Consider the following 27,513-nt stretch of genomic DNA (forward strand, 5'->3'; position numbering starts at 1 on the left):
AGGCATCTGGAAAGGAACATGAATTCACAATCTGCTGATTCAGAGAATGAGGCTGCAACTGACTGAGCTGAGGCTGCTGTTAAATATACAGAAACAAAACTGTCGTCAGGGTATGTTAGAGTCAGACACGATGCACACCGCAATAAACATGAGCCGAACTTCACCTTGCACTGCTTCATGCAGTGGTGAGGATCAGAACGGAAAATGCTGCTTTCCCTCTGTTTCACTTTAAACAATGTGCACAAAATAAATTAAGCACATTTTATAATTAATAAAGATTATCAGCAGATTTATATAACAATGTTCCTTCTAAAAATTAGCTTTATTTGTCACATGTACATTGAAACATGCAGTGGAATGTAATCTATGTGAGTGGCCTAATTCTGCTCTTGTGTCTTATGTGTGAGAAAGTGTGTCCCATGGACCATAACACAACAAGACTGTAACATATCAGAACAAAATTAGGGCATTCAGCACATCGGGTCTGGCTGATTTTATTCATCTATTTATTTAGAGACACAACAAGGAATAGGCCCTTACAGCCCTTCAAGACGCAACATCCAGCAACCCCTGATGTAACCTTAAACTAATCATGGAACCACTTACAATGAGCAATTAACCTACTAACTGAAATGTCTTTGGACTGTGGGAGGAAACGGGAAGACCAGGAGAAAAGCCACACACTCCACAGGGAGGACACATGGGCTCCTTAATGATGATATTGGAATTGAACTCCAAACTCTTGATGCCCCAAGCTGTGTGCTAACCACAACACCATTATTATCCCTCTCAAGCCCATTCTCCTGCCTTCTCCACACAACCTTTGACACCCTAACTAATTAAGAACCCATCAATTTCCATTTTAAATATACCCAATGACTTGGCCTCCACAGCCATCTGTGGCAATGAATTCCATAGATTCACCACCCTGTGGTTAAAGAAATTCCTCCTCACCTCTGTTCTAAAGAGACATCATTGTTTTCTGAAGCTGTGTCCTCTGGTCCTAGACCCCCCCACAATAGAAAACATCCTTTCCATGTCCACTCTATCTAGGCCATTCAATATTTGATAGGTTTCAATGATTCCCCCAACCCCACCCCCCAGGCCCAGAGACATCAAATACCCCCTCATATTTTAACCCTTTCATTCCAGGGATCATTCTTGTGAACCTCCTTTGGTTCCTATCCAAAGCCAGCACATCTCTTCTTAGACAAATGGCTCAAAACTGCTCACAGTACTCCAAGTGTGTTCTGACCAATGCCTTACAAAACCTCAGCATTACATCCTTGTTTTTATATTCTCGAAATGGATCAAATGTTGCATTTAGCTTCCTTACCACCGACTCAGCCTGCAAGTTAACCTTGAGGGAATCCTGCATGAGAACTCCCAAATCCCTTTGCACCTCTAATTTTTGAATTTGCTCCGCGGTTAGAAAATAGTCTACACCTTTATTCCTTGTACCAAAGTACATGACCATACACTTCCCTGAACTATATTCCATCTGCTGCTTCTTTGCCCATTCTAATCTAAGTCCTTCTGCAGACTCCCTGCTTCCTCAACACTACCTGCCCTTCCACCTATCTTTGTATCGTCCACAAAGCCATCAATTCTGTCATCCAAATCATTGACAAATAATGTTAAAAGATTGTAATAGTAATTTTGTGTCCCCATATGTTTGTGTACGTGCATATGTGTGTGCATTTGCACATTTTTGTAAGTGTGTGAGAGTATTTGTATGTGTTTGCACAACGTGTATGCTTGTGCATGTATTCTTCATTCTTGATTAGTCAGGGCATGAAGGATACGGGGGGACGAAGGCAGGAGTTTAGGGCTGAGAGGTAAAACAGATCAGCCATGATGAAATAGCAGAGCAGACTCAATGGGCCAAATGGCCTAATTCTGCTACTCTGCTTCTGTGTCTTATGGTCTTTTGTGTGTGTGTGTGTGTGTGTGTGTGTGTGTGTGTTTGTGTGTGTGTGTGTGTGTGTGTGTGTGTGTGTGTTTGTTTGTGTGTGTGTGTGTGTGTGTGTGTTTTTGCATGTGTGTGTGTTTGTTTGTGTGTGTGTGTGTGTGTGTGTTTTTGCGTGTGTGTGTGTGTGTGTGTGTGTGTGTGTGTGTTTTTGCGTGTGTGTGTGTGTGTGTGTGTGTGTGTGTGTTTGTTTGTGCAGACTCCCCTCTGCTGTAAATGATTATATGTTTAAAAAATCCTTTCAGCTCTGTGCTTCCTATTTGGATCCACCCACTGAACGAATGATTAAATAGCTCTTGGTGCAAAGATTTGGTGAGAGCCCATTAATCTATGGTTCAGAGAGACCTTAGATAAATGCAAGTTCTTTCCGTCATTGACTTGGTGATAACGTTTCTCAGCAAAGTAATAATCCATCTCTCATCAATTAGGCACCCTGCAAGTCCTGAGTCTGTGAATAAGATTGATGGGAGTCACAGATTAAATGTAGCAAGTCACGGGCTTGTTTTGTTTTACACTGCTTATTGAATCTGCTAAAGTCGCTGTTTGCAGGACTCAATCTGAGCTTCTGGCCACACCACCCAGGAAAGCTGGCAGTTTAAACCATTCCTTTAGATGGTTTGCATTTCACTGACTTACAAAGATGTCAATTAGCACAGAGGGGAATGCCGTGTGGGCAGATTGAGGACTGACCTGTGAATGGCCCTTTAGCATCATTTACAGCTTTGTTTGTACATGACTGTACATGGTCTCCTATGAATTTGACTCCACAGGGCAACCACTTGCACTGCCTTTCAGGTCAGGCACTGTCTAGATGCAGAGAGTGCCTCATTCACTGCTGACAGCAACACACTGTAAATACAAGCAGTAAATCCACTCTCCCTTCACCACCGAGAGCTCCCGTTCACTGGTGTGGAGACTGAGCATTAAGTGCTTTGCAAATGCTGAGACTTCTTACTTCCTGCTTCCCTTCAGGCCCAGCATGAGACTGGAACTTCTGTGTGTGCCAGGGATCCATTGCTTGCCAGGGGCAGCAGAGTGGCATGGCTGGTAGAGCTGCCCACTCACATATCTGGCAAACTGGGTCCATCCCTGACCTCCAGTGTTGTCTGAGTGGAGTTTGCACATGAGTCAGCTGCACCTTGGTTTGACCGCTCTGTCAAAGACCACTCTAGAGGCTCAAAAACTCTCATGGGCCTTTAATCGGAGAACGTGCAGTAGCCAGCCTCTATCTCTTCCCTCCCTCTCACTTTTAAATGCAGGCTGCCTTCCCTCTACACTTTCGTCTGAAAGCAGGACCTCAAATCAAAACATTGACCATCAGTTCACCTTGACATGCTGCTCGATCCCCTGCAGGTTCTTCCAGTAGTTTGTTTTTGATAAGTCATCTCTTGACTGTATCTTGTGTATGTTAGCATTGTGCTCAGGAGGTAGCTGAGTCAGATCGTGTTCTACATCTAAGCAATGTAACATTGTCACAGAGTTCCAAACAATACAAGGTAATACTAGTACGTGAAGTCTCATCGCGTAAATAGTTTAAAGTGGACTGGCTTGCAAAGACAAATTTTTGGATAAGTATTTGCTTAGTTCATTCTGAAGACATTAAAAGCACAAAATTCTGACGTCCAAAATCAAAAGTCAAAGTCAAATTAATATCGAACTACTCACCGTATATATCACCATACGCTACCTTGAGATTCACTTTCTTAAAAGCATTTACAGGAAAATAAAGAAAAACAAAAGAGTTTCTGAAAAACTATGTGTAAACAAAGGCTGACAAACATTTGTAGAGCCCTTAAAAGTGAGCTTGTAAGTTGTGGAATCAGTTCAGAATTGAGGTGAGTGAAGCTATCCACAATGGTTCAGGAGACTGATGACTGTAGTGTAATAAATGTTCCTGATTCTGCTGGTGTGGGACCTAAGGCTCCTGTACTCCCTCTCGTACTGAGTACAGAGTACTGAAAGAGAGCTGCAATTTCAGAGGTGCTGTCTTTCAGCGGAGATATCCTGAGGCCTCGTCTGCACCCTCAACTGCATGTAAAAAATCTGGCACTACTTTGAAGAAGAGCAAAAGATAATCCCCAGAACCTTCAAGAAGAATTATCCCTCAATCAATATCACTAAAATTAGTAGCCTACCTAGCAAGGGTCTCACGGTATACAAGAGCTTGTTTTGTCCATATTTCCTAAATTATAATACTGATTATACTTCAAAAGCATGGAAATTCCCCAGTGTAGCATGTAGATACACATGAAGAGCATATATGCCATAATGCTTCCCTCTCTACAGATGCTGTCTGACCCGCAGAGTGATTCCAGTTTTATTCTGTTCTTATCTCAGATTTCCATAATCCGCTGACTTTTTTAGTGTGTGTTTTGCTCTAGGATTTTTAGCAGTGCGAAGAAGCAGAGAGATCTTAGGGTCCAAGTCCATAGATCCCTCAAAGTTGAGGCACAATTTGACAAGGTGGTTAAGAAGGTATATGGTGTGATGGCCTCCATCAGTCGGAGGACTGAGTTCAAGAGCCGTGAAGTAATGTTGCAGCTCTATAAAACTCTGGTTAAACCACACTTGGAGTATTGTGTTCATTTGAGGAAGGGTGCGGGAGTTTTAGAGAGGGTGCAGAGGAGATTTACCAGGATTAGAAAGCATGTCTTATGAGGAAAGGTTGAGCAAGCTAGGGCTTTTCTCTTTGGAGCAAAGGAGGATGAACAAGACTTGATAGAGGAGTATAAAATGATAAGAGACATAGATAAGAGTGAACAACTCGCGTCTTTTTCCCAATGCGGCAATGGCTAATACAAGAGGGTATAGTTTTAAGGTGATTGGTGGAGATTATAGGTGAACATCAGAAATAGTATTTTTACACAGAGTGGTAAGTATATAGAACATACTGCCAGAGGTACTGGTAGAGGCTGATAAATTATGAGCATTTAACAGATTCTGAGATAGGCACATAGATGAATGAGAAATAAAGGGTATTGGCTATGTAAGAGTGAAGAGTTAACTGTTTTTGTAGTAGTTTAAAAGTTCAGCACAACCTTGTGGGCGGAAGGACCTGTACTGTGGTGTATTATTCCATGAATGTGACTTTAACACTTTTCCCTGTATGATACTCAGGCTAAGTGTCAGTGTGATGCTACCAGACCTGCACTCTCCCTCTGTCCCTCTCACTTTTCTCTCTCCCCTTTTTCTCCCTCTGTCCCTCTCACTATAACTCCTTGCCTGCTCTCCACCCTCTGGGCTCCCTGCCCCCCTTTTCTTTCTCCCCAGGCTTCCAATCCCATGATCCTCTCCCTTCTCCAGCCTGGTATCCCTTTTGCCAATCAACTTTCCAACTTTTAAATCCACCCCTCCCCTCCTGTCTTCTCCTATCATTTCGGATCTCCCCCTCCCACTTTCAAATCTCCTACTATCTTTTCTTTCAGTTAGTCCTGATGAAGGGTCTTGGCCCGAAATGTTGACTGTACCTCTTCCTATAGATGCTGCCTGGCCTGCTGCGTTCCACCAAAATTTTGTGTGTGTTGCTTGAATTTCCAGTGTCTGCAGATTTCCTCGTGTCTGCTCTTCTATTTGACCTGTGGTCAGCAACACAATTAATGTTCGCCTTTCACTCCAACTAATAGGAAAACAGAATCATTGAAAAACAGAGGGACCTTCTCATATTGAATGTGAACGTTCTTTGCACTCATGGTAGGCCAAGGGAGCCAGCAGTGTAGAGCTATACAAAATGGAAACAGGCTATTTGGTCCCCACTATCCATGCCAGATTTTTATCAGTAATTTGTGAGAGTTTTGGAGTGAGATTCAGGTTCTTCCAAGGCTGAAAAACTTTTGTGACTGAGCACAAATCAAATATCATGAAGTAATTGGTGATAAGAACACACACAAGAGATTCTGTAGATGTCAGCAATCTTGAGCAACACACACTAAATGAACATAAGAACATAAGAAATAGGAGCAGGAGTCGGCCATCTGACCCGTCAAGCCTGCTCCGCCATTCAATAAGATCATGGCTGATCTGACCATGGACTCATCTCCATCTACCTGCCTTTTCCCCATAGCCTTACTATGCAAAATCTATCCAACCTTGTCTTAAATAATTTACTGAGGTAGTCTCCACTGCTTCATTGGACAGAGAATTCCACAGACTCACGACTCTTTGGGAAAAACAATTCCTCCTCATCACCATCCTAAGTTTACTCCCCCGAATCTTGAGGCTATGTCCCCTACTTCTAGTCTCACCTGTCAGTGGAAACAACTTTCCTGCCTCTATCTTATCTATTCGTTTCAAAATTTTATATGTTTCGGTAAGATCTCTTCTCATCCTTCTGAACTCCAGGGAATTCTGGATGAACTCAGTAAGTCAGGCTGTTTCTATGGAGGGAATAAGTGATGGTTCAGGCCATGAGCCTTCATCGCGATGATCTCATAGGCACATGTAAAGAGAAATAGAGGGTTATGGGCTGCATAGAACTCTGCCATGAACGGTCCAAAGTCTGACTGCGGAAGGAAGAGGGTTGGACATGGGGCTACCAACGCCATCCTGTAAAACCCTGAGCTACAGAAACACCAACAGATGTTCCAGAAACCTTATCCCTGGGAAAGGAAGGGGCTTCGAAGATGGACTACATCTGGGGACAACTTGAAAGGCTGGGCCTGGATGGTGAACTCATTTGAGCAGTTGTTGGAGGCCTATGCCTCAGTAGGGGCGATGAAGTTAAGTAAGTACGCATGGCTGTGTAGGAGGGAGGAGTTTGATTGATCATGGAGTATGATCAGCACAACATTGTGGACCAAAGGACTGTACTGTGTTCTGTTCTCTGTTCCTGATCACCCATCATTCTGTAATTCTCCAGGGCTCCGTTTCGATTATTACCTTGCATTTGTTTCTGAGTCTCCTCATTCTCTCCCTCGCACATACTCTGCGTTCTATATATAGCTTCTCGAATGCTTAGCCGTTTCTCCCGCAGGCCGTTAACAGTTCTTGCTGTGAAAGCAGATTGCAGCCAAGCTCTGTGCTGCAGCTTTGAACGCCACACAAGCTGGCTGAATGAATCATCTTTTCAACAATTTGACTAAACGGCTAAATTTACTCCTTTATCTTGTTTGGCTGCTCTTCAGTTTGGGATTCCTGCAGGCAGCTTTTTTTTTCAGATGGTACAGTCCAGGTTCTGTCACGCCCTCCAATGCTTGTTAAATAGAGTCTGTAAGCACCACCAACCTGTCTCTTCCTCCCCTCCATTATCATTACTCCCTGCAGAGAGCTGCCAGGAGTTAGAGCTCACTGGAGTCAGCAGAGACAAACACTACACTCGGGATGACATAACGAGATCCTGCCGATGTCTTTAAGGGGATTTCTCAGCGCCTAGCAACAGTAGCTGATGCACAGCTGCCTCGGGACCACGGACAGGTAAATGAGCTTAGCTGTGAATTCAATCCAAGTCAGTGGAATGGACAGCCGACTAGTTAAGCACGATGTTCGTGTGGTTGAAGTAGAATGAGGGAAAATGAGGTAGACTGTGAGCACAGGAAAGGGATTCCATTACTAATCCACATTAAGCAGCAGGTAACGGCGACTCAGTGGGATGGGCTGTTAGTTTCTCTCTCTGGGATATCAGCTCAGAGATATCAGCTGTAATAAATGGGCTAATGCCCACATACAAGCAGCTTTCTTTGGTTTTTATGGACAGATTTCCAATTTTAGATGCTCTGCATTTCAAGCTGACTAGAATTCCAATATGACTGGGGCAACACTGGAGGAAACCAGTGGATCAGCTTGAGACATTTCAAGTTCAGAGCCTGCATCTATCGAGTGGACATATTGAGTTCCTCAAGCATTTTGCTTGTTGGTCCAGATTCCAGCATCAGTAGTCATTTGTCCCTAGAGCTACTGACCAACTATTCCCCTCACACAGGTCCAGAATATCTGTCTGAACATCCTCCTCACAGATTTTGAGAACATCTGTCTGATTTCCCTCAAGTATCTCGAGATTATCTGTCAAAACATCCTCCTCACAGATCTTGAGAACATCTGTCTCAATATACCTCTCAAGTATCTTGAGAACATCTGCAAAAAAACATCCTCCTCACGCATCTTGAGAACATCTGTCTGAATATATCCCTCAAATATCTCGAGAACATCTGTCAAAATATCTTCAGATATCTCAAGAACATCTGTCAAAATATCCTTCTCACACATCTCAAGAACATCTGTTTGAATATACCCTTCAAATATCTTGGGCACTTCTGTCTAAACATCCTCCTTACATGTCTCAAGAACAGCTTTCTGAACATATCCCTCAAGTATCTTGAATATCTAAGTATTCAGCCCCTTTACACAATACCTTATGTCCACCCTGCTCCCACCTGTATCTAATTCCAAGTGTTTCCCAACAGGCCCTCCCACAGACCTTTCGGAATGAGGGTTTGCCCTTCCTTCCCTCCATGAAGGAAGGATTTGTGTTACTATAGTACTTTTCATGTTTTCTGCCAGGATGTCCCAACAGGCATTTCTCTTGTAGGAAATGTAGCAGTGATTTGTGTACAACAAGCTCCCAAGTTCCATTCAGTGGTAGGTCATCTTCACATCCAAGTACTGTAACCTCTGACCTAGAGATAGGAATATAACCTACTAACACTTAACCTTTACTTGTTTATGATAATCTCATGATAAACTATTCAATTTTGTGTATCAGCAGAAAGACTGTGATTGAAAGAATCTTGTAGGTGATAAAGATGAATATAAAGATATGATAAAGATTAGCTTTATTTGTCAAAGGTGCATGAAAACATTGAAACATGCAGTGAAATGTGTCATCTTTGAAACAAATCAAAAAGCAAGGATTGTGCTGGGCAACCTGCAAGTGTCACCATACTTCTGGCACTAACGTAGCATGCCCACAAGTTACTAACCCTCACCTGTGCATCTTTGGAATGAGGGAGGAAACAAGAGCACCTTGAGGAAGCGTATACGGTCACAAGGAGAGGGTACAAACTCCTCGCAGGCAGTGGCGGGAATTGAACCCTCTTGGTGACTGCTGGTGCTATAAAACCATTATGCTAACTGCTACCCTACTGTGTTCATGATGATGGATTAAAGCAAAATGGCACTGCATTAACTTGGAGATGGTGCCTATTCACCTGCTGTGCAAAGAGTTTTCTCCTGAGTCCTGTAAGAGAAACATTATGTGCCAATTTTCATTTCTGTGTCTGTGTGTGGGTTAAGTGTATTGTACAGGTTCATGGGGTGAGTGTGTTTTTTTTGTATTGTGACACGATAATAAGTTCAAGGGCAGTTACCTTCCAACAACAAGGGCATTGTGATGGTCCTATGCAGGCCAAATTTTCCCTGTACCAGTGTCCCCTGTTGAGGAAAGTATCATAATAAGCTTAGAGCTTGGAATTTCTAGAAGTGCCCAGAACCAATTCGACTGGCAGGGTGTAAACTGGACAATGCTCCTGCTTTAGACTTGGAAGAGATGAGTGTAAAGATCTCTGCTCGCACCTCTCAGTGCCACACCCAAAGGAGAGCTACGCAGTCTTGATGCAGTCTTTCGGAGGAGATTCCAAGCTGAGAGCTCTGTCTAGTTGTTGTAATGGACAACTGAGTTATCCCTGGTATTCTGGCCAATAACTAACTCTCAAACAATATCTGTATTGAAGTTACAATAAATCTTCTGGAGGGACTCCGCAGGTCTGTAGAGGGAAAGGGTTTTGTCAATATTTCAGGTCAGAAACCTGATTCACCGTCATGACTTAAGTTTTTCACCTGAAACCTCAACAAGTCCATTTTTCCCATAGTGCTTCTCCATCTGGTGTGTTCCTCCAGCAGGTTGTCAAAAGGCACAGGCCACATTCCTTCCCCATGCTGATGTTTGGTCTGAACAACAACTGAACCTCTTGACTATGTCAGCATGCTTTTATGCATTGAGTTGCTGCCTCATGATTGGCTGATTAGATACTTGCATTAACAAGCAGATGTACAGGTGTACCTAATAAAGTGGTCACTGAGTGTATTTGGGTTCACTGATGCAATTGGATGAATTTTCCAGCAACAACATCTCAATAACATCCCTGGTATTCTGGTACTGAGAGCACGGGAAGCATTGGGTTTAAGGAGCTGCTTTGCCTATTCTGGCTGATACCATTGACTGAGAGATGCCTCAGACCATGGTGCCTCCCCCCATCCTGGCCTCTACAGCTGAGACATGATTGTTGTCCCTTGCTGTGAAGGGAGTTACAATGTCATGGCTAGATGTCATTCTAAAGGTGTTACAAAGAGATGATTGGTAACTACTGTATGTTGTTTGTACTTTTATAGTGGATTAGAGTCATTAAAGCATTAAAATGGCTACATAGTGGAGCGGCTAATGGAGCTGCTGCCTGACAGTTCCAGAGACCCAGGCCCTGTCTGAAAAAGAGAAAGATAAAGAAAAGATAAAAATTTGCTTTATTTGTCACATGTACATCAAAACATCGAAACATACAGTGTAATGTGTCGATTCTTGTCAACGGCCAACACAGTCCAAATATGTGCTAGGGGCAGCCCACGAATGTCGCCGTGCTTCCAGAGCCAACATAGCATGCTCACAGCTTGCTGACCTTAACCCACACATCTCTGAAATGTGGCGGGAAACCAGAGCACCCGGAGGATACTGACGCAGTCACAGTAAGAGTGTACAAACTCTTTACAGTGTCAGGAATTGAACCCTAATTGCTGACGCTGGCACTGTAGAGCATTACGCTACCTGCTATGCTACTAACTTTGTAAATTTCTCCAGGTGCTCTGGTTCCTTCCCACATACCTGTGAAGAGCAAGTTGATGGGTTAATTGCCATTTTAAGTTGCCCCCTGATACATAGGTGAGTCTGAGGTGCAATTGATAAGAACACTGGGAGAATACAAAATGGGAACAATATGGGATTAGTATCAATGTTTATAGGTAGTCAGGATTGAGGAACTGGACTCAAGATCCCATTTCCATGCTGTATATGTCTCTAGGACTCTGTGGAAGTTACCAATTACAATTTGACCCAAAGGCACAGAAGGAAGTGAATAAGCAATTGACGTTTCAAGCTGAGACCCTTCATCAGAGTCAGAACTCGAATCAGGTTCGGTATCACTGACACGTGTCGTGAAAAACTGATTGACAGAAAGTGTGTGTGTGTGTGTGTGTGTGTGTGTGTGTGTGTGTGTGAAATAGTTAAATTAAATAAGTAGTGCAAAAACAGAAATAAAAAAGTAGTGAGGTAGTGTTCACGGCTTCAATGTGCATTCAGAAATTGAATGACAGAGGGGAAGAAGCTGTTCCTGAATCACTGAGTGTGTGCCTTCAGGCTTCTGTACCTCCTACCTGATGTTAACAGTGAGAAGAGGGCAGGACTCATCTGTTCCTCCAGTATTTTGTGTCTGTTACTCTAGATTTCCAGCATCTGCAGGATCTCTTGTGTTTACACAAGGAAGTATTTGGACATATGAATAAGGCTTGGTCAAAAAGGTGGGATTTGAGCGACAGAAGTTGAGAGGACGGTGGGGTGGGATAGGATCGAGCTGACTCTATCTGTGCTATCTGTTGGGGGTGAAGAGTTATTCCATTCATGGTATTAGCTACAGTAATGATAGAATTTAACCTGAAACAAGACTCAGAGAGTGGGAGTTGTGCGAGGAATGTGATTGGCAAATCCCTCGGGACTTTCTCAAGGAAATCACAAATAAGATCGTGGAATTCCCAGCGTCATTTAGGATTTGTCCCACATGGAATGATAATTAAAGTAAAATCCCCCGAACCTTGGAGAGCATCAGCAATCTTACCAGGTTCCAGGCGATGCAATTAAAAGTGGAAATTGAATGCTGGGATTTATTACAAGTACAGACAGGCATAAATGGACAGATGCCCCACTGAAACTTCCACTTGGCTGATCATTGTTTCTTCATTCACAGGAACAGGCAATGAGCTGTGAGGAAGGATTAGAGAAGCTTAGGTTCTGCACCTGACGGCATGAAGATTCAAAGGGATTACTGAGGGCAAACAAAAAGAAAATGGAAGTTAATGTGTGCTACAATAGAATAGCAGTTATCACAATTCTATTACAGCTCAGAACATTGAAGTTCAGAGTTTAATTCCAATGTCCTCTGTAAGGAAGTTTGTCTGATCCTCCTGAGTTCGCATGGGTTTTCTTTGGATGCTTTGGTTTCCTCCCACATTCCAAAGATATACTCGTTAGTTGGTTAATTGGCCATTGCAACTTTTCCTGTGATTAGGCAAGGGTTAAATGGGTGGGTCACTGGACGATGCAGATTATTGGGCCAGAAGGGTCTTCCCCACACTGTATATCTAAATAAATCAACTTTGTGGAAAATAATCCAATTAGTAACTAGTAGAATTATTTTCCTGGAAGCTGGTATTTGCCTCCTTTTGTGTAAAGTAATACACTTATAGTAAGTCCCCGGGTTAAGAATGTCCAGCTTCCGAACAACTCGTACTTAGGAATGAACTGCCATAAAGTCTATTATATTAAAACTTTGTGACGCTCATGAAAGCTTTGCGTGGCTTCAGCGGTTTATTGGCTCAAGGAAGGAGAACGCCGTCCACCATTTTAAGTTGGATCACGTTGCCGTTAACGCTGTGTTGAGTGTGTAACTTGGTATTTGGCGTAAATTTTTCTCTTATTTACCCTTGTAACCATGCCTCCAAAGTGTAAATCCGATGCATGTGCTGGTGATGCATCAAAGAAAAGGAAAATGATCACAATTGAAAATAAAGTGGAAATGATAAAGCGATCGGAAAGAGGTGAAACGTCATCGGTCACTGGAAAAGCGTTAGTCTACAGTCAGTCAATGGTCAGAACAATTTTAAAGGATAAAGTGAGAATAATGGAGCATGTGAAAGGCCCTGCCCCGATGAAAGCTACAATTATTACTAAGTAACGCAGTGGTTTAATTACTGAAATGGAAAAGCTATTGATAATTTGGTTAGATGATCAGAATCAGTGTAATATGCCTATTAGCCTTACTTTAGTGCAAGAAAAGACTTGAAGCCTTTTCAATGACTTAAAAGCTGCACGTGCAGCAAGTGAAGGTGATTGTGATGAAGAATTTGTTGCGAGTAGGGGTTGGTTCAATCGTTTTAACTGATGCTAAATAAGAACCGTATGTATCTGTTCTGACTTACCTACAAATTCAACTTAAAGACAGACTTAGGAATGGATCTTGTTATAGGGACTGCCTGTATAATATAATGCTATTATACACTGATATTAGAACAGAATGAGGCAAACATGTCTATTTTGTCTTCCTCTTCTTATTCCCCTGTACCCCTCTCACACATACACATCAATTCTCCATTGATCCTTTTCCCAAGGAGTATTCAGAGAGGTCAGATAACCTGCTAGCATATAAGAGGTAACAGGAACATCCTCTGGAATTCCATGCAGTAATGAAGAAAATATGTATTGTTTGCATAAACAATATATAACCATATAACAATTACAGCACGGAAACAGGCCATCTCGGCCCTTCTAGTCAGTGCTGAACTCTTACTCTCGCCTAGTCCCACCGACCTGCACTCAGCCCATAACCCTCCATTCTCTCCTCTCTATATATCTATCCAATTTAACTTTAAATGACAACATTGAACCTGCCTCAACCACTTCTGCTGGAAGCTCGTTCCACACAGCTACCACTCTCTGAGTAAAGAAATTCCCCCTCATGTTACCCCTAAACTTTTGTCCTTTAACTCTCAACTCATGTCCTCTTGTTTGAATCTCCCCCACTCTCAATGGAAAAAGCCTCTCCACGTCAACTCTATCTATCCCCCTCATAATTTTAAATACCTCTATCAAGACCCCCCTCAGCCTTCTACGCTCCAAAGAATAAAGACCTAACTTGTTCAACTTTCTCTGTAACTTAGGAGATGAAACCCAGGCAACATTTTAGTAAATCTCCTCTGCACTCTCTCAATTTTATTGACATCTTTCCTATAATTCGGTGACCAGAACTGTACACAATACAGTTCTGTACACAATACAGTTTACAATACACAACTGTACACTGCATTAACACTTGAAGTTAATGCAGAACCTAGGTAACACATTCAAATTTCTGAGATTTCTGCAGCCCTGATGAAGGGTCTCGGCCCGAAACATTAAAGGTTGATTCCCATCCATTGATGCTGCCTGACCTGCTGAGCTCCTCCAGCATATTGTGTGTATTGCTCTAGATTTCCAGCATCTGCACTGAATTCCACAGGCTATCCTTGTTTATTCCTGTATGCCAGCAGGTTATCTGCCATATGCAGTACCTCTTGTGTTTCTGAGATCTTGCGTGTTTCCAAATCGCCGTAATTCCTTTGGTAACTACACTTCAGATGCAGCTGACCAGCTGTAAGGCTCTTTGCGAAATTGCAAATACATGGCTGATCCAGACTGGTCTTGCAGTGAAGTTCCACTAACATCAGAATCAGATAGTGATTGAACACGAATAAATAACATCACTTAAGAGAACACTGGAAGCGACTGCACAAGACACAGCAAAACACAAGAATCATTCACCATGTAATCTCATGATGGGCGACATTAAAGAGAAATGTGCCGTTATTATCTGATCGCCACGGGCAACTGGGCTGCAGGTGCTGCACAACAAAGAATAACTCGGGAGAATTGTCTTCAAATAAATGCATCCCTGCAGGTTTTCCATTGAAGGAGAACTGTGCTAAATCGGGCACAGGCACTTTCACCATCCAAGACCAGGCAGCAGGGAAAAGCTCTGTGAAATGATGAGATCCATAATTCCAATTGTTTTAATCTCATCCTCCCACCACTCCCATCTAAGGGTAGCACTTATAAATCTCCCTTTTCGATTGTCTGACAAACACATGGGCTTGCCTCTGACTTCACCCGCTATCCAGGTGGGTTTGAATAGAGACAAGTCATTTTGTCACTGTTATTCTATATGCTGGGCCTCAGATTGGCTGTGTCACGAGAAGGCAAAGACCATCGTCATGAACTTCTCCTGAAAACAGGCATAGTGTTCCTTCTTCCTTCTGGATTTGAGCCTGAATCTTAGAAGGATCCTTGTGATTCATGATTTAGCAATGGGTAGTATTTCCACCTGTGAGGTAGTTTGATGCCAGTGTGATCTATCTCATTAATGAACATAGCATTCAGAGTGTCTCCCCCATCAAAACTCACCAGAGTTCGTCCTCTGAATAAGCCTCTTCCACAACCTTTTATAATGTGAACCAAAGAATTCTACAACTGCAACTTTAGTCATAGAGGAAATACAGCATGGAAAATGCCCTTTGCTCCATCGAGACTTCTCCAACCATCAGCCACCCAGTTCCCCGCATTCTCCTCAGTTAATCCCATATACCACTAACCACCTACACACTGGAGGCAATTCACGGTGGCCAATTAACCCACACACCTTTGGGATGAGGGAAGACTCTGGAGCATCTGAAGGAAACCTATGCCACCGTAGCGGGAATCATGCCAACTTTACATAGACGGCAGCAGAGGTCAGGATTGAACCAGGTCTGTGGTGTTGTGAAGACCTGCACCACTATGTCACCTAGTATTATGTTGGGTTGCAACACTACAGCAAGCTATGGTGCAGGATGCATCTGGAATAATACATTGTTATTAAGTGTACAGCACTACACTTAATTTGTGTGATCTATGTTTATCAATAATGTGTGCCCCATCTAAAATCTACTGATGAACAGTGGTGAGTCTTGAGTGGTGGCGTGACCACTGTTGTGGCTACACTGAAAGCTGCTGGGCAGTTAAGTGCACTTTGGAGATCTAAGTCTGGAGACAGAAGAAATGGGAATGAGAATCAGATCAAAATTAGTTTTAATATCACCGGCATATGTCATGAAATTATGAAATTTGTTAACTTCGTAGCAGCAGTACAATGCAATACATAATATCAGAGCAAACACTGTGAATTACAGTACACACACACATATATATATTAGTTTAGTTAAGTTTAATAAGTAGTGCAAAAAAAAGAAATAAATAAAGTAGTGAGCTAGTGCTCAAGGGTTCAATGTCCATTCAGAAATCAGATGGTAGAAGCAAAGAAACTGTTCCTGAATCATTGATTGTGTGCCATCAGGCTTCTGTATCTCCTTCCTGATGGTAGCAATGAGAAGAGGGCATGTCCCGGCTGATGGGGCCCTTAATGATGGACACTGCCTTGCTGAGGCATCAAAATGAAAGCTATTATACAGCCCCATTGAAATTTCTTCTAGCAGAGATTTGGGCTTTCCAGAATTCACTGAGACTTGTAGAGACCAGCTCATTGGAAGTATTTAAACTGGTGAAAGACACATTTTTGAAAGGGTGTAGTTTGATAGCTATTGGGCTGAGACCCAGGGAAGTAATTGAAGCTAAGGACAGATTGACTATGATCATATTGGATGTTGGCACCAGGTAAATAGCCCTGCTCCTAGTTTCTTGTGTTCTTGTTCTGAAGTCTGTTGTAATTTAATAAGATCGCAGTTTATCCATAACTGCTTCATATCATTTGATGTCTCTGCTTAACAAAAATTTATCAGTTTGATGTTTCAGATTAATAGCTGACCTGCCATAAATTGTTATCTGTAAAAGAGAATTCAAACAGAGAGTTAGATCAGATAGTCATAGTGATCTCAAGCAGCGGATGCATCGATCCAAGACAATACATTACTCTACACTGTATTAGATTCATCAAAATTAATTCCTCAAATGGGATGCTGCACATGCCTTCTGAGCTTAAAAGAGGAATCTCTCTATAGTGACAAGAATATCAACACCTGTTGTTACTCCGTTCTTGATGTCTGATTTTGGATATGCTGGTGACTTTGGATGAATTTTACTTTAGGATTATTGCTCCCAGGTTGCTTGTTTAATCACATTTGCCCAACAACTAGAGAGTGCATTGTATCACTGTTACATTCATTCATGGGACTGGGTTGTTGCTGGCAAGGACAGGGCCTCCTCATTCACCTTGAGAAGTTGATAGTGAGCCTCTTTCTAGAGTAGTTATAGACTGTGTTGAAGACATTCTAAAGATTTCAAGGTTTCAAAGGTACATTTAATGTCAGAGAAATGTATACAATATACATCCTGAAATGCTTTTTCTTCACAACCATCCATGAAAACAGAGGAGTGCCCCCAAAGAATGAATGACAGTTAAATGTTAGAACCCCAAAGTCTCCCCCAGCTCCCTTCCCTCTTGCGCGTAAGCGGCAGCAAGCAACGACCCCCCACTACACGAGCAAACAAAGGGATCGGCACCCACCACCAAGCATGCAAGCGTGACGAAAGCAATAGCAAAGACACAGACCTGCAGTACTCCAAAGACTACTAGTTCACCCCGTATTCAACATATCACAGGCTCTTTCTCTCCCTAATAAGGGAGAAAGAGGTATCTCCTTTTCACAGCGAGAGTGGAGACATAACAAATAACTCACTGGTTTACAATGCTAAGAGCTTTTTCCGAGCTCTAAGCCCAAAGATCTCGGGTCTCTGGGCACACAGCCTTATATCTTACATCTTCCATGACACACCAATCTGCCTGGACACTGACCTACGTTCCGCCCATCTCCAGAGCCGTCTCCAAGATCTTGGCCCTCCAAAGGCGAGCTGAGCTCTTAGGCCGAGCCCTTAAAGTATCAAATAACGGCCAGTCGTGAAACCCGAAGAACAGGTCCCATTCCAGCAAGGAACCGTACTCAGCGTGTAACTCCAGGTCAGGGTCTTCAAAAGAACCCTGAAAGGGAAATATAGAGATATTAAAGATGGAAATAGAGCTGTTTCCGAAGATGCAAGTAAAGGAGTCGCCATTAGGTACCATTAATCCTCCTAAGCCCCTCCTCCTCCAGGGCAATGTTAGGTCAAGGGCTGTTTCTCTTTTGAAGATTGGTTCAACTGGATAATTTGATTGACTGCTCAGAGGTTTGCTAAATGTCTACAATAGTGTAGCCAGTAAATATGCTACCTCACAGTGTTGGAGACACAGGTTCAGTCCTGATGTCAGGAGCTGTGAGTGTAGATAGATAGATAGGTAGATAGATATACTTTATTAATCATGAGGGAAATTTGGTGTGGGGCGTCTACAAACTGTGAGTGTACATACGGAGTTCATGGGTTCAAGGACCATTCAGAAATCTGATGGCAGAGTGGAAGAAGCTGTTCTAAAACACCGAGTATGGGTCTTCAGGTTCCTGTACCTTCTCCTTGATGGTAGTAATGAAAAGAGGGCATGTTCCGGGTGGTAATGGCCTTTAATGATGGATACCACCTTCTTGAGAGACTGTCTTTTGAAGATGTCCTCAATGGTGGGGTAGCTGATGGAGCTGGCTGAGCCTACAATCCTCTGGAGCCCCTTACAATCCAGTTCAATTATGAATGTAATTGGTTGCTAGGTTAATTGGCCAAATAAATTGCCACTTGTGGGTGAGAGAGTGCTGGAATCTGAGGAGAGGTTATATGAATGCGAGGAGAATAAAAAAATAGGGATAAGGTAGAATTTGTGTAAATGGATAGTTGATAGTCAGCACAGAATTTGTGGGCCAAAGTGCCTGCTTCTAGGCTGTGTCTCTGTACGATTCTACAACTATTGTTGTTGCCACATTGATTTAATTAACTGAATTCAAATTGCGAGCTGCTATGGTGAGATTTAAACCTTGTCTCCGGATCATTACTTTCAAGATTACTAGTCCAGTAATATTCACACTTCACCATCATGCATGATTACTGATGGAGCCCCACTGGTGACATGCAGGGGTTAACATGTGTTTGTAATCAATTAGCATTGATCTCACTAAAAGCACTTCTAGCTGGATCTGCCAGACTGCCAGTTTGCCACCTTGTTTCTCTGAGGACAGTTCCTCAGTAACAGCATGAGCAGCAAATGTATTCACGAGAAACACCTCCATTTGTCTTAATCTGAGGTTTAATGCTCATTTTTTTGTTACAAAATGGGTGCTGGAAGGCTTGCAGCCGATCTCAGGAGAGGAAGCACTAAAACTACTGGATAAGCATTTGGGGATGCAGCTTGGTGTAAGGTTGACCACACATGGATCCTTCATAACAGGACTTCCTACATCCAATTCTACCTGAACAATTTTTTTCACCTCCAGCTCTGATTTGTTGTTTCTGCAGTAAGACTCCAATAATTTTGGCACATTTAGATTTAATGGTCCTGGGTAGATTTTCTACATTATTGGATATTATTTCCATTAATATCCCAATACACTTCTAATTCATATTATTGCATCTACTTATTTAGAGATGGTAGAGTCATGAAAATTCTTTGCTCAGGACTTGGGTGGGAGGCGGGGGTGCTTTTTACCAAGCTAGAGATTAAAATGTTGTTTTCGAATAAGATAAACTTTCAAACAGTATTCTTTGTTCAGCTTTGTGTCATAAACAAGAACCAGTCTTCAGTTCTTGGTGTAAATTGAAAGCAATAACCAGTCTGAAGTTAAAAGGACAGCTTTGCAAACAAACAGCACAGACTGCTGGCCCACAGCCCAAGGCTGGCAGTTCAAGAGATGCAATGGCGTTATGTTAATCAAACCAGACAGCAGTGGCTAAGTTATTTAGTTCAGGGAAGCTTGAAGGACAGATCAATACTATGACTTGGCTCATCAGATAGCTGATCTATCAATAGTTGAAAGATTTGTGTACTCAGAGAGTCAGCATTCACAGCATTAATTGTGGATATTTGCAATCCCCATTGCCAGAAGGTTTTAGACTATCCGTGTGAAAAGTTATCTGAGAAAAAATATCATATGTGTGGGAAGTCACCCAAGTGACAAAAAAAAACAGTTTAAATGTAAGAGAGCAGCCATGCTTGTTAGGAATGGTCAAGGAACAGTAAGAGGAATGACAGAAAGATGGGGTGAACTAGAATCCGTTCCTTTACCTTCAATTTCTGCTATGGATGACTCATTCATCTGCATCTTGTTGGTATGTCTTTTTATCTGAAAGTGCCTGTGTTTTGGAATCCTTTGTTTTTTTTAGAAATCATTTCCAATTTGGAAATCTTTTATAAGAGAGAGAACCTCTGTGAACTTTAAATATGTTTTAAGAATTTTCTGTGGATTTAAATGTGCATCACCGAAAATAAGTGAAGTGTGTTTAAGCTACTTTGTTAGTTAGGAAGTACATACTCTTTGGTAGGGAGGGGACCCACCAATCAAATTGAGAGCTAAACTCACCATGAAGGATAAAGAGGAAAGTGATCTGGCCTTTGAAGGGTAGGTGGCTACACTATAATCTTCCTTTAGTGAAAGTACCCGTAGCTATCTACATCGGATAATGCTTAAAATCTTCATCTGAGTTCAGAACTTTGCAGTCAGCAAACCCAATGCCATCACAATGGTACTAGTGCAATCACTCAAATTGAGTAAGATGTTTTCCTAAGGGGTTGTCTACTGTTGGCTCTTCAGGTGGCTGTAGAAGCTGATCTGGGATCCATGTAAATAAAGACTACCTGTGTGTGACTTTGTTTAGCAGAGGGAGGTGGATGCATAGGCAACCTCTACACGTTCCTTGAGAGTTAGTTAGAATTACAGCATGGTAACTGGCCCTTACGGCCCAATTAGCCCACGCCACTCAATTACACCTATGTGAGCAATTAATCTACTAACCCTCCCGTCTTTAGAAAGTGGGAGGAAATCAAAGTAGCTAAAAGAAGCCCACATAGTCATGGGGAGACCATACAAACTCCTTACAGACAATAGTAGAATTAAACCTGGGTTACTGGCGCTGTAATAGCGTTACACTAACCACTATGCCTCTGTGCTGCCTCAAGGTGTAGTTGTTTAGCATAATTATAAATTATTATTATATAGTAATATTGTAATTTTCCAATGAACACAGTGAGTTCAAAGCAGGAAACAGAACCCAGTGAGCCAACTGCCAAATCATTGGAATTACCAAATATTGGGATAGCAGATCATCAGAGTCTTATTGATGGGAATGAAGGATCTCAGTTATGAAGTTCTAGTGAAGCGGCTATGATTATTTTTGGAACAAAGAGGAAAGTGATTCCATTAGCTGTTGGTTCAAGGACCAGGGACTGGTGACAGACAAAAGATATCAGAAGCAGGAGAAGGTGACAATTTGCAACTCGATGCCTCAATACCTGGTAGAAACAGAGTTAACCAAAGCTTTCAAAAGAGAATTGCCTCAACTTTTGAAGGAAAATAATTTGTAAACCGATGGGAAAGAGTAAGGAACATGGCTGGTTGACTTGCTTCGCTAGGAGCCAAAAGAGATGGGCTGATTGGCCTCCTTATCCAGAGGAATATTTCTATCATTCTTTGTATTGCACGACTTTCCATGTCCAGTTTAAACAGTTATTTCAAAGTTCAAAGCTTATTAGCAAAGTGCATACAGTATATGTCACCGAATATAACCCTGGGATTCATTTTCTTGTGGGCATAGTCAGTAAATCCAAGAACCATAATCGAATTAATGGAAGACCGTACCAAACAGGATGGACAAGAACCAATGTGCAAAATAAAAAAAGAACTGTGTAAATACAAAATAGTAATAATAATAAACAAATATTCATTAACATCAAGAACATGAGATGACGAGTCCTTGAAAGTGAGTCCATAGGTTGTGAAAACGGCTGAATGAAGTTGTCCCATTGATTCAAGAGCTTGATGATTGAGGGGTAATAACTGTTCCTGAACCTGGTGGTGTGAGTCTCAAGGCTTCTGTACCTACTTCCTGATGGCAGCAGCGAGAAGAAGGCATGCCCTGGGTGATGGGGGTCCCTGATGATGGATGATGCTTTCCTGCGACAGCACTCCATGTAGATGTGGTCAATGGTGGGGAGGGCTTTACCTGTGATGGGCTAAGTCATATTGACTACTTTCTGTTGGATTTTCCATTCAAGGGCATTGATGTTTCCATACCAGCCCGTGATGCAATTGTTAATATACTCTTCATCACACATCTATGGAAATTTGTCAAAGTTTTATATGTGATGACTGTCCTAATAAAGGGTCTCGGCCTGGAATGTTGACTCTTTATTCCTTTCCATGCATGCTACCTGACCTGATGAGTCGCTCCTGTATTTTGTGTGTGTATTGCTCTGGATTTCCAGCATCTGCAAAATCTCTCATGTGCACAAGACTCCAGCCTGCACTGCCATGTACTTCTCTGGTTGGTTTATTCATAGACAACCAGGTCTATCGTTCCTCCTGTCTGTGATTAGTTAGCCTCCTATTGTGGGATTAGACAGACTATTCCCTTCATTGTCTTCTGACCACATTCATTATCTCTTTTGACAGGTAAACTTTGTTCCTATAACTATTTGTTTACACAATCCCAAGCCAATCTTCCAATAGCAGAATGCCTGTTCTGCAGCTTGTCTCCAGTAAGATTTTATGAGATATCTATATTTTCTAAAGTTCACACTCCACTGAGCCTGAGGGTACAGAACTGTCAACATCGCTGGTCCCCCCAGAGCTCATTAATCCCAATCATTGTTCCCTGTCATCAGCCAGCTTTCTAAACATAGTTTAGTATCATGTGTCTCAATTATTGTAGCAAACTTTCCTGGGAGATACCATATAAAATGCCTGATGAAATCCTCTGTATATCCATTTCCAAATACAGTCAATTATGTTTTTAAAAAGAGGTCAATTAATGTTGTCAAATGTGATTTGTATTTGGAACATCAGTGCTGGATATCCATGGTTACGCTGAGTATTCTGATTTTATCTGTATTCTAATAGATATTAAAAGGTTTCCCTACAACTAATGCTGGACTATCTTGTCTATAGTTAATCAACTCCTGCACTCCCCATTGAACATAGAAAATTGCAACACAGTACAGGCCCTTTGGTCCATGATGTTGTGTCAACATTTTAACCTACTCTAAGATCAATCTAAACCTTACTTTCCGTACACCCCTCCATTTTCAAATCAACCATGTGCCTTTCTAAGAGTCTCTTAAATATCCCTAATGTATCCCATTGTGAACATCTTGTGAACACCAACTCTGCTTATTAACTAAATGTAAAGGATATTCAGACTGGTACATGGACAGGAAAGATTACAGGCCCAACACAGGCAAGTGGGATTAGCTTAACTGGGCAACTTGGACGGCCATGGACCAATTGGGTTGAAGAGATTGTCTCTGTGTTCTATGACTTAATGACTCTGAAGTTCAGTATCAATTTTTTTTTTGGTTTAACCCATTGTAAGGCTGCATGGAGCACACATCCCCAAATTAAAGTTGCTTCGTAAATGCACACTGCTGTTGTTACTGCCCACCATCCAAGACCTGGTTACAGTAACAGCTGAGAGTCCATCAGAAGGTAAGTGTCCCTTACTCTGTGCAAATGCCTGCACACCAAGCCTACACAACTTGGGCCTACTCTTTGAACTCATTTACCCTCACTGAGGAACAAAAAGAAGGACTTCAAGGGAAAAATTCTGAAAATACTCAGCTTTCAGGTCAGGCAGAAAAGAAGCAGATTTATAGTTGGATGATATGTCAATTATATTTCCAATAGTCTGAATTTTGGAACATAGAACATAGAAATCTACAGCACTTTAAAGGCCCTACGCCCACAATGTTATGCTGACTATGTAACATGTAATCTGCTCGAGAAACTGCTTAGAGTTACCCTACTCCATAGCCCTCTAAGCTCCATGTACTGATCTAAGAGTCTCTTAAAAGACCCGATTGTATCCCCCTCTACCACCGTCACCAGGAAAGCATCCCATTTAAGTTTAGATATACTGATACTGCAAAAGGAGTGACTTATCAGGCAGAAATATCATGTTGGGGAATAAGAACCAGGCGGACTGAGGAACAGCATTTGTCTTGTTTTAGGCTGTGACTCTACAACTTCCACTTAACTGACCTGTGTATGTTCAAAGAATTACTCAGGGGAATTTGATGGGAAATCTGTGTCACTTATATGTTGGTTGCAAATGGCCTGAGCATTGCTTTCCCAGCAAACAGTCTCGTATGACCTACATCTTGTGTTTCAGGTTGGCATACCTGACCGCACACTTTTGCCTCAGACTCAAGGGACCTTGTGTTCAAGACTCTCTCCAGAGATGTCAGAGCGTAAATAAGGCTAACACTGTACCGCTGTTATTGGAAGAGTGTCTCCCTCAGTCACTGTGCAATTCCAATGAAATGTTAAACGCAAGCCTGTTGAAGGGCAGAGTATTAACCAAAGAGGCACAAACAGTTACTGACCCACTTTCTCCTTTCCAACAGTTACACGGCACCATGGAGTAAACATTGTCTTGGTAATGATGTAATATACTTTTAGGAACCTCTATTGTATCTCTGCCTGACTTTTCTTTCTAGTGGTAGTAACTAAGCATGCAATTCATTCATATGTTTGTATGTGTAAAATATACTCTGTGTTTGTCTGCATAACCATAGTCAATGGAATTCAAAGCACTTTATTGTGCAGAAGGCACCCAGACACTATAAGATGTCAGAACAGCATTCAGCCCATCACATCTGCTTCACCATTCCATCACGGCTGATTGACTATCCCTCTTATCCCCATTCTTGTACCTTCTCCCCGTAACCTTTGACACCCTTACTAATCGATAAGACCATATTAGAAGCAGATTTAGACTAATTAGGCATTATGGAAAAATATGCAAAGTTTATTTATTGGTAATATCTCTTTCTTTCACTTCTTTCCCAATTTGGAGATGTCAAGAGCAAAAGGTTAAACAAAGCTTGGAGGGAAGGTTTTTAAACAACATTGCAGTCACTGGATTCTTGCTACTGAAGAAATCTAGAGAAATAGGAATGGGCAGGAAAGAAAACTTTGGGTAAATAATCAGAAAAGATCAAACTATATTGAGTGAGAGGGGATTTGAGAATAGGGAATCTTCAAATTCAAGTTTATTGTTAGCTGACTGTACATATATACAAATAAACAAAACAGCATTCATTCAAGCTACAATGCATCCATAAAACATATATCACACAGCATATAAAACAAAATGTTACTGCAGATAAGTTAATGAAAACAATTCAAAGTGCATGTAGTGTGCAGCGCAGATAAACAGTAAACAGTACAGGAAAATATCTTCAGGGACCTTCTGGACTAGTCACACGCTAAAGGACAGGGGTAGATCTTCTCTACAAAACTCAACTCTCTCAGCCAAGATATCAATTTAGGTATCTATTGCTACACATCAATACTTATTGCTTACTTATTTAGTATTATTGTTTCTTCTTTTTTCGTATTTGCACAGTTTATTGTTTTCTGCATTCTGGTTGAATGGTTATTAACTCAAGCAAATCAAATTAATTTATAGATTTATTGAGTACGCCCACAAGAAAATGAATCAGGGTTGTATATGGTGACATACATTTATGTACTTTGGTAATAAATTTACTTTGAATATCAAATGAGGAAAATATATCCTCCTTTTGGTTAAGGAAACCAAAAGTGTACACAGGCAATTTCTCATTCTTGTGTTTAAAATTCATTCATTTCACGATCATCTCTGCTTTATCCCCCATTATGAGCCCTCGAGCCTCATTCTGCAACACTAGATCCCTTGGTCTCTCCAATACCCTTCTTCAGCTGAGATTTCCCCAAGGCCCATTTCTTTAATCGACCATTTTCTCACTCCCATCTATTTCTATTAGGGCCTGGTATTGTGATGGGATTGCGTTTGCTGCCACGAAGCTTCTAAACTCAAGCAAAGATCTTAAGCCTTATTAGATATAAATAACCATGAATACTCTCACTAAAGGGAGATAATATTGTAGCTATCCAATCTTCAAAGACTAGCTTTGAACAGTGGCCAATCAGAGACCAGGATTCATTAGCAAGGGCAATTTAAGATGAGGCAGCAGCAAGGGGAACGGCTCTTGTTGGAGCTGCCATTGTTAGAGTGGGGCCTTTGAGGCTTTAGCTCTTCGAGGGTTCAGCAAGGAGAGGCTTGAGTAAGAGAAGGCAAGAAACCACAGGGAGACTTTTTTTTCAGTCCATTTATTGTTTTGTTGTTTGTAATTGTACAGTAGAGCGGTAGGGATGTCACTGTTGTAATGTATGGTTATTTGAGTTACCTTCCTATCAGCTTGAAGCAATCTGACCATTCTCCTCTGACTTCTCTCATCATCAAGGCATTTTTGCCCACAGAACTACTGCTCACTGGATGTTATTGTTTTTGTTTTTTGCTCCATTCTCTGTAAACTGTAGAGACTGCTGTGCATGAAAATTCCAGAACATCAGTTTTTGAGGTACTCAAACCACCCTGTCTAGCACCAGGAATCATTCCACAATCCCCGTCCTGATGTTTGGCCTGAGAAAAAACTAAACCTCTTGACCATGTCTGCATGCTCTTATGCGTCAATGGATAAAAAACTGTGCAAATGCAAATATAAATAAATAATAAGCATGAAATAACAAAATAAAAGAGTCATTAAATGAGTGTAGTTATCCCTTTTTGTTCAAGAGTCTGATGGTTGAAGGATAGTAACTGTTCTTAAACTTGGTGCTGTGAGTCCTGAGGCACCTGTACGTTCCACCTGATGGCGGCAGTGAAAAAAGAGCATGGCCTGGATGGTGAGGATCTTTGAAAATGGATGCTGTTTTTCTATGGCAACATTTCATGTAGATGTGCTCAATGTTTGGGAGGGTTTTACCCTGTGATCTACTGCAGTCTAAAAGCCTCTTAAATGCCACTAGCTTACCTGTTTCCACCTCTACCCTTGGCACTGTTTTCCAAGTACTTGCCACGCTCTGTGTTTTAAAAAAAACTGGTGCAGTACAACTTCTCGAAACTTTCCTCCCTTTCACCTTAAATCTGTGCCCTTCAGTAGTTGACATCTATACTGCTGGTTTCATTTGATAACCACCCCCACCCCCCACCGTGAAGTGCCCTGTAATGCTTTGCTGAAGCTATATAAATGCAACTTGTTATTGCTAAGTCAGGAGCCATGCAGCATTGAAACAGATTCTCTAGCAGACGGCGGCCCTGACCACAGTCAGGTACCCATATATATACCTAATCACCATCTGTAGCCTCCTGTACCTTCCCAATTCAGATGCTCATTGTGAGAATGCCTGCCTTCCCCACCCCCATAGACAGTGTATTCAGATTTCAGACAATGTCTGGGGCAAATAAATTCCTCCTCAGATCTCCTCTAACCCTTCAACCCCTTCTGTTATCTCTTTTAACCTACCCTGAGTGATCCCAATGTGCAGCCCTAGTTGTGTCTACAATCTATGGTGTTGCCTGAAAGCTTCACTCAAATGCATCTACCCATTACACACTCAATGGTCACTTGATTAGGTACACCTGTACACTTGCTTATTAATGCAAAAATCTAATCAGCCAATCATAAGGAACTAACTCAATGCATAAGAGCATGTAGATATGGTCAAGAGGTTCAGTTGTTGTTTAAATAAAATATCAGAATTGGTAAGAAATGTAATCTAAATGATTTTGACAGTGGAATAGTTGTTGGTGCCAGATGGGGTGGTTTCAATATCTCAGAGACTCCTGATCTCCTGGGATTTTCATCGACAACAGTTTC

General features: G+C 41.8%; 1 protein-coding gene across 2 annotated transcripts in view; it reads left to right on the forward strand.

Moving 5' to 3' along the window:
- Positions 1–7,238: 7,238 nt before the first annotated feature.
- LOC134358371 (ras-GEF domain-containing family member 1A-like) overlaps positions 7,239–27,513 on the forward strand; it is a 330,060-nt gene continuing 309,785 nt past the window's right edge. For both annotated transcript variants that reach the window (XM_063070525.1, XM_063070529.1), the window contains exon 1: positions 7,239–7,378. The gene's annotated coding sequence lies outside the window, so the exon portion shown is untranslated. The remainder of the gene's footprint in view (positions 7,379–27,513) is intronic.

The sequence above is a fragment of the Mobula hypostoma genome, chromosome 18, assembly GCF_963921235.1.
Source record: "Mobula hypostoma chromosome 18, sMobHyp1.1, whole genome shotgun sequence".
NCBI lineage: Eukaryota > Metazoa > Chordata > Chondrichthyes > Myliobatiformes > Myliobatidae > Mobula > Mobula hypostoma.